The sequence below is a fragment of the Maylandia zebra genome, linkage group LG3 (assembly GCF_041146795.1).
Source record: "Maylandia zebra isolate NMK-2024a linkage group LG3, Mzebra_GT3a, whole genome shotgun sequence".
NCBI lineage: Eukaryota > Metazoa > Chordata > Actinopteri > Cichliformes > Cichlidae > Maylandia > Maylandia zebra.
This window is the reverse complement of record NC_135169.1, coordinates 57,045,658-57,054,121: the sequence shown is the minus strand read 5'-3', so window position 1 is coordinate 57,054,121 and position 8,464 is coordinate 57,045,658. Positions and strand designations below refer to the sequence as shown.

At 40.3% G+C, this 8,464-nt stretch overlaps 1 long non-coding RNA gene across 1 annotated transcript; it reads right to left on the bottom strand.

Moving 5' to 3' along the window:
• LOC112432359 (uncharacterized) lies at nt 1-4,394 on the bottom strand. The gene is made up of 3 exons (XR_003022987.2): nt 4,332-4,394; nt 876-997; nt 1-127 (listed from the first exon to the last, which is right to left on the bottom strand). It is a non-coding gene; the product is annotated as an uncharacterized LOC112432359 (long non-coding RNA).
• Between the last annotated feature and the right edge of the window lie 4,070 nt (nt 4,395-8,464).

Sequence of the window (8,464 nt, the reverse complement as noted above, 5' to 3'; positions counted from 1 at the left end):
AGCTTTGGTCTGGCTCTCATGTTCCCCACACAGAGTGCTTTTAGAGGGAGGGACTCCCTCCTCTCTGTCCTCACACTGATCCATGCTGCTCAATTCACATCAGCTCACACACACTTTCTACCTTCACCTGCAGAGGAAACACAAATCATTCATGTGCACATAAACCAAAATCCTCCTTTCCATCATGTGTGCTGTCCAAATATCAGCTGAATGCAGTCAGACAGCAGTGTGAGGCACAGGAAGCTGCCATCAGCTGCTCTACTTCTACTATCAGTCCACTAGATGGAGCCATGAAGCACACATGATGCATTCACTGACACACACTGATTCACTGTGACTGGAAGTTTAAGTACATTAAGCCTCCACTCATCTACATTGTGCTTACAACCCACTGCCCCCCATCTCCCACCCCCATCAACCTCCTGGGGCCAGGAATGACTGGAACTGAATTGGAAACGGGCGTAATCAAACATAAATCTGTTATTCTTATCCAACCTGTCTGCCTGGACACAGTCTGCTGACCAATCATGGAGCCTGTGATTCGCTTGGACAACAACTTCATGAATGTGGAAATGAAACTGAGTGTCAGCTGAGTGTCGAGCAGAAGAGGAATCAGAGAAAAGTGACAGAGCTGCTGACTTTACAAAGAAAACTAAAACCATGTTGAAGAGATTAAACAGATAATACAAGCTAACAACAACAACACAGCTGCTGCTGCAGACAAAACACATGTATGAGTGTGTGACAGGAAAAGCACTGAACAGAAGTTTACTATTAAAAATGCAGCATGTTGTAAAAAGTTTGGTCAGTGAGACTGAAAAATAGCTGCATAAGTTACTATTGTGAACAAACCCCTATAAGAACCCTGATATTACCTGAATAAGATCACATCCTGATACGTAGTGCAGACCTTGGTAAGAGATACGGTCCAACTGGAATATAAACCTTTGGTGTGTTTAATCCAGTCAGTCTCTGAGTAACTGCACTCCTCTGCTTTCTGTTGGAAGAGACACAAAAGTTTGTAGCACGATCCTTTTCCTCAGAGGCCTGTGTTGAATTTATATGTCCTCCCTGCAGTCTCTGTGAGCTCCGCAGAGTGATTATAAAGACCCGGAGCTCAGAGTTTCTCCAACACCGTGGTCAAGTGTGAGCCACGCCTGCCACCCGTTATCTGCCAAACTTGAGCTTCAACGCTAAGTTTTACAGTAGTGCTGCTTCTTATCCCTTTTTGCTGATCACACACATAATAACACACATGATTTTCAGGAAGTTAACAGAAATAAAGCCACAGTGTCATTTGTTTTTCACTCAAGTTGTCTTTTCTTCTTAATTTTTCTGGTAATGCTTCTTCATTCATGATTCATTCAAATCTAAAATAACTTCAAAAAATGTAAAATATTTCTGAAAATCATCTCTTATAGTTGAAATTCAGTTGTCATTTGGCTCAGCTGCTCTTTCATGCATCCATAGTTTCACCTCAAACTGCTGCTTGAGACACGAGAAATTAAAGAACAACTCTGTTCAAACGGAGAAACTTTGAAGGAACTCAATAATGTCATTTAAATGGTTTCAGGTAGGTGTATGAAGGTTCTGTATTCAATCATATATGATAGTTGACATGAAATTCTGAATTCATCTTCTTGGACACCCACACTGCATAATTCTGTAGAAATGAAATTAGTCGTTTCTAATCAATTTCAACATCAAATATCATAACATTGCATCAAAATGTGTAAAAATGATTCTTGATAGCTGACCTTAAAGTCTCTGTGCATTCTTCCTCTGGGTTACCTTCTCTATATATTTGCAGTTTAACCACCAAAAGCTGCAAGGTTTCAGATAAATAAAAGGAACTTTCTACTCAAATTTAATACGATTAATTTAATAAACAATAGAAAAAAAACTTTGACAGTTGTCATAAAATTCTTAACAAACTCCTCTTCTGTCTGTAGCTCAGGAGTTAGAGCAAGTCACGAAGTAACTGGAAGGTTGGTTGTTTGATACGAGATACTAACCCCAAGATAGAAAACTCTTCTGCACAGGAAAAGTCCTTGAATGAGTCATTTGTATGAAGCACTTTGAATGCTCAGAGTAGAAAAGCACCATATCAGAACCAGCCTCACCCACTTGTGATGGGTGGGTGGCTGTGGCTCAGGTGGTAGAGCAGATCAGCTGCTGATTGGAAGGTTGGTGGCTCGAACCTTGGCTTCCCCAGCCTGCATGCCAAATATCCTTGGGCAAGATACTAACCCCAAGTTGCCCTCTGATGATTAGTTTGCACTTGTGTTTAGAAGTGCTTGTGTGAATGAGGCCTGTTGTATAGAGCACTTTGAGAACTCCAGGAGAGTAGAAAAGCACTATATAAGAATCAGTCCATTTACTACATGTCCGCAAAGTTTCATCTCCAACCACTGCAATATTATTTGTTAGGATCGCTGTTCTCTCCGGGTACTCCGGCTTCCTCCCACCGTCCAAAGACATGCAGCTTGTGGGGATATTTAGTTGGATAATCCAAATTGCCACTAGGTGTGAATGTGTGAGTGAATGTGAGTGCGAATCGTTGTCTGTCCCTGTGTGTTGGCCCTGCGACAGACTGGCAACCTGTCCAGGGTGTACCCCGCCTCTCGCCCTATGACAGCTGGGATAGGCTCCAGCGCCCCCGCGACCCTGAAAAGGAGAAGCGGAAGCTGATGGAGGATCGCTGTTTTTTTCCTCAGGGTTTTGCGATGCCTTTTTGTTTTCGAGAGTCTTTTGTGTTTTAGTTTGGCTCTTTGTATATAAGGATGGTTAATAGTTTGCTTTAGGATTTACTATATCCCATGTACCCTGTTTTCATATTGTAGTTTGTCTTCTTGGTTTTGTAACACTAAATATCTGCTTTTGTGATCCCTTTCTGTACTTCAGTTATGTCCCTTTGTCTGTCTTGTCTCTCTGTTTGTCTGTCATTGTCTGATTTCCCCATCTGTCATGTTTCCCATTCACTTATATTTTCCTTTCTGTTTTCTACATGTCTGCGTATGTCTCTGTGTATCATTTCCTCTTTTTTATCGTCTCGTGTCTTGTGAACTTAGCTTTGAGTTTTACTTCCCCCATTTGGTTAATGATTTGTTCCCATCAGTGTCTCAGTCTCGTCTGCATTTATCTAGCTCATGTTCCCCTGTCCAGTCTGTTCTCCTCTATGTAATTTAAGCCTTGTTCTCCATGTTTTCCTGTTTTATTGTTTTAACTGTTGCTTCCTGTGACTATTGTAGTTTTCTCCTGCATCATGTCTCTCACCCGTTGCCTCTCGTCTCATTATCCAGTGTGTATTTATTGTCCCCGTCTTCTTGTGTACTTTGTGCTTTCCTTGCTCTGTGTTCCCATGGTTTTGGGGGCGGTGGTGTGGGATTGATTAAGGAAATGGCTGAGTTAATAGGAATGACCAAAATGAGAAAAATAAATAGATCTTCAATAAGAGAAAGGATTATTCTAAGAAGGAATATTTTTGATGGATCAGAATTATATAATGAAATATGAACAAAATCTTTTGTTAATCATTGTTTATTAACTGAACCTTGTTGAATTTGAGTAGAACTGTTTTTTAATTTGGCAGAAACACGGCAGCAGTTTGAAATGAAACTATCCAGGCTGTAGAGTAGACGAGCAAAGTCAAGAATCCACTGAGATTTTCATGACAATAACTAAGAAGGATTTCTTAAATGAATTGTTGATACGCTGTTATGATAATCCACTGAGCTTATTGAATTTGGGGAGAAATGTCCTTTAATGTGCAATCACACAGTGGGCTGAGATGAAACTGCACACAGTGTGGGTGTCCCAGAAGAGGAATCAGTTAGAAATTTAGTGTCAGCTAGTAAGCAAGAATTTAAAAAATATTTTTACAGATATCAAATTTGTTCTGTTATATAAAACTCTAATTTATACTAGTCAGGTGGATCATCAACGATCATCAATCAGTGCAGTACCAGCAAAATTCAGACAGACACACAAACACACACATGCACAATTTTACTGTCTTAACACAGTATCATAAATCTAATTAGAATATGCTATAGTCCTTTAAATACCAATTTAAATATATTTCAAAAATATATTACAGATTTTTTCAGTCTGTTGAACAAAAATCCCCAAAGAAGAAGAAGCACTACCATAAAACTTTGTGTAAAAGTGCAAGAAAGTTTAAGAGGCTTACAAATGACGGCTCACATAACTGCGGTGTTACAAGTCAACCTCGTTGATATCTGTCATCATGAACAATGCTATGGTTTGTGCTGGAGCGAAGCTGCACACAGCTGATATTATCAGAAAAAAATACATACTGATTCGATTACCTTCACACGCAGATTCACACAAAGACGACCAGCTGCATCAGCGAAGTTTAGAAGACAGACAGTGAAACTTAAAAAAGGAAACAGACAGATTTGTGGGAATGCTGGGGCTGGGGAACATTAGTAATTAGAAACACAAAATGTTTCTAAGCATTTGTAAATGTTTGTTGGAGGGTTTAGAGGAGCTGAATCATTTTGTGTGAAAGTTAAGGTCAAACACACTCTTAGTAGAGAGAGACTGTGTCTGCAGATCAAACAGGTCTCACTGTGATGTCCCTTTAGTCAGACTCTGTCTCTGCTACATTAATGACTGAAAGTTGTCACGTTCTTATTTAGTTAATACTCTTTAAACCAGGTGTACACTTTTAGTTTAATACATTATAGATTCTCTGATGAAGAAATACGGTATATATATGTAACCTGATGAAGCGGTATCTAAAATGTTTTTATGTTTGACATACCAAGACTGTTTCACACTGCAGGAGTTGCAGATGATAAAACAAAGACTGTAAAGCTAAGCAGCTTGTTTGCTGTTTATCACTGCCTGTCCATTAGTCAAATTAATATTACTTTTATCAAAAATAATTTCCCGTCTGTATTTGGTCTTCCTCCATAGTCGCCATAGTCACATCATTGTGTTTTGTTGATGTTTCCCCTCCTTGTGATTCATTCAGTGTCCCCATGTCGGTCCCTGTGTGTCGAGCCGTGTCTCTTAGTTTGTATCCTGTTTTATTTGGAAAGTCTCGTGTCCTGTGTTCAGTGTGTTCAGTTTTGCTTTCTCCTGTCTCATCACATCTAATTTGTCCCTGCTGTGTCCTCATGTGTTTCCACTTCCCTTATCATCCCTCTGTGTATATATTGTGTGACTTTCCTTTTGTTCATTGTCCCTACATTGTTTAGTTTCACTTTAGCCATGGCATCATTATGTTCATTTCAGTCAGCTGTTCCCCCGTGTGTTTCCACTTCCCCTGATCACCTCCTGTCTGTATTTAAGTCCTCTGTCTTTCTTTATTCAGTGTCAGGTCGTCTGCGTTGCCTCCCTTCAGGTCTTATCACAGTTGATTCAAAGTTATCACAGTTTTGTCACAGTCAGTTAGTTTTCCTAGTTTGGTTTCAGTTTAGTTTTTGCCACTGCTCATGATGCTTTCATTTTCTATTCACGTTTATAGCCTAAATAAACAGCTTGCCTTTTTTTTCAAAACTTAGTTCTGCCTCCTTCCCTGTCTGCACTTGGGTCCACTTCATCATAACACTGGTGTACCCCACCATGACAGTTATGTCCAAGTTTTCCATGTTCCCAGTGTTTAGTTTCCCCACTTTAGTCATGGTTAGTTTTCCTTTAGTTTGCTCCTGCCTTTTGTTTTGTTTTGCTCACCAGCCTTGAATAAACGGTTCGCTTTTGGTTAAACTTTTGTTTCCACGCGTCTGCTTCTGGGTCCACACTTCAACCTCCACATAGTCCACAGCCCACACTGTGGCTGGGGTCAGGTCACAGAGTTTTGGACTTTAACTGGCATTTTATGCAAGGTTTCATTTTTTTCCTGGAATTTACTTCCCATGTTTTGCTGGCTGTGTGTTATGACTCTGGAAATTATTCTAAAAAATATTAATTTGTGATTGTTTCATGACCAGATCCTACAGACTCTTTACAGTCATTATGGGATGGTTTTACAGGTGGGGGACACTGATATTTTTCCTCCTCATACCAGTGTCACTACTGGTATGAGAAGAGACCAGTAACCTGTACTTGTATCTGACAAAACAATCAGAAACAGATTTTATAAGGGTGGCCTGAGGGCCTGATGTCCTCTAGCAGGCCCTGTACTCACTGACTGGAACCATGCATGATTGACATTTGCCATAGAATACCAGAATTATCAGGCCACCACTGGCAGACTGTGTTTTTCACCCTGAACACATATGACAGATATGAAAGGGTCCAGAGAAGTTGTAACATCGTTCTGCGTGGCCAGTTTGATAGTGGGCCAGTAATGACCCAAGAGGCATATCAGTGGAGGGAGGCACAGACATCTATGGGCTGGCAGCATCACCCTGACTGCAATTAGGCATCAGGATGAAGTTTCTGGACCTCTGGACTGATTACCAAACTCTACGCTGGTGCAGTGGTTGCTCCTCCTGCTGCAAGACAATGACACCAAACACACCTCCAGGCTGTGTCAGGGCTGTTTGACCAAGAAGGAGAGTGATGGAGTGCTGACCAGATGGTCTGGCCTCCACAGTCACCTGACCTAAACCCAGTGGAGATGGTTTGGGTTGAGATGGAGCTCAGAGTGAAGGCAAAGGACCAACAAGTGCTCAGCATCTCTGGGAACTCCTTCAAGACTGTTGGAAACCATTTCAGGTGATGACCTCATGAAGCTCATGGAGAGAACGCCAAGAGTGAGCAAAGCAGGAATCAAAGCAAACATTAAATTTTAGTAAGCTCTTTGGGATCCACTAAGGTTTTTGAAATTCCGTCATATTTTGTTTGAGATATCTTTTTTCTCTGCTGATCAAACTGGAGAGTCTCACTGTAATGTGCCGGCGAGTCACACTCAATTTTACTTTTAGTTTGGAAACTGAACAGACTTTCAGTAAAAATAATGATTCAGCAATGTACAATGTTGGGAACTAATACATTTATAACTATTTTCTAAAGGATTATTTAATGCCACTACAGGCAAGCTAAAGTCTAGCTATCATTTCATAATTCCCACAGCAAAAGTAAGGTGACAGGTGACCACAATGTGGCAACAAGACTGAATTAAGACTGGAAACCTGCACCATCATCTCATCCATCCTCTCAGTTTGGAAAGTAGACCTACACCATTGTCTCAAAGGTATACTCTTCTGTTGGATAATTTGTTGGTTTGTTAAAAACCGACAGAGGAAGCTGTACAAACACATCACATGTCAGTTTTCAGCAGTGTAGGAGAGGACAAAATGTAAGCGCTGAGAACTTCAGAATCTGAGATTTGTCCAGATTTATAGAGGAACAGATCAGATTTATTTTGTTTATATCATGTTCAGTCTTTCAAAATTAGAAAAGGCAGAATTTGTGCTGTTCAAACACACTGATTCCACAAAAAGACAAAAATGTGAAATTGCCTAGCTAACAGTTACAGAGTGTTACGAGTTCAAAATTGGGGATGGAGACAAGAGAAAAAACCACAATAACAACACTGGTCCGGCCGGGTTGAGTCAAACGATGATTTTAATGATCACACGCGTGGGAGATGGACACAGTCAGTTATGCCTGAGATAGAGAGATGATTATAACAGAGTAAAGATAGCATTAAAATGTTGGTGACAGAAGTAATGCTAAAATCTCAACAAGCCAAAGTTACATACATGCTAAAGAGAAAGATCAAACAGTACTGAAATGAAGAAGTGGGCATTACGGGGCTTCCCCAGTGAAATAACTGAACTTGGAGCACAAAATAATAAATAACATACCAGTAATGCGCGGAGGGAAGGCTTCTGAGAAAATGTATAAGTTCACAGGGAATTTCTACAATAGCACGAGTTAGATGTGGGCAGATTGATGCAGTTATCAATAGTATTGATACCAATGCTGGTATTGTTACTGGAGATATACTACTGCAATAGGATTGGTACTTTGTTTCTGTCCTGTAAGTTCAGTATGTACCTCAGTGAATTCTGTTATGTAGTTGTTGTTTTTTTTTTAAATGAAACATAAAACACGGACTATGAAAGCCTCTTATTTTGTTTGTGCAGCTCTAACAACAGTGATACAAGCACAGCAGACTGTGCTGGCTGCAGTGGGAGAAGATGCTGAATTCAGCTGTCAGCTCTCGGAGACTAAATACATCCTTCAGGTCACATGACAGAAAATCTTACAAGATGTGGAGACAAATGTTGACACCTACAGCTTTACTGAATTTTCAAAATGCAGAAAAAAATGATTGAGTTTGCTGATTAAAACACTGATGAAACTCTGCACTGGGAAGTTTTTGTACTTTACTTGGTACAGTTGATCATTCTAACATGCCTTGGAATGTCCCACAAGGAAGGGAGATTCTTCCTTCCTTCGGGGACATTTGAGTTTTCAATAATTTGGCTATTGTACGACGTTGTTTCAATACGTGGTACAATAGCCAGTGGGGACACAGAGA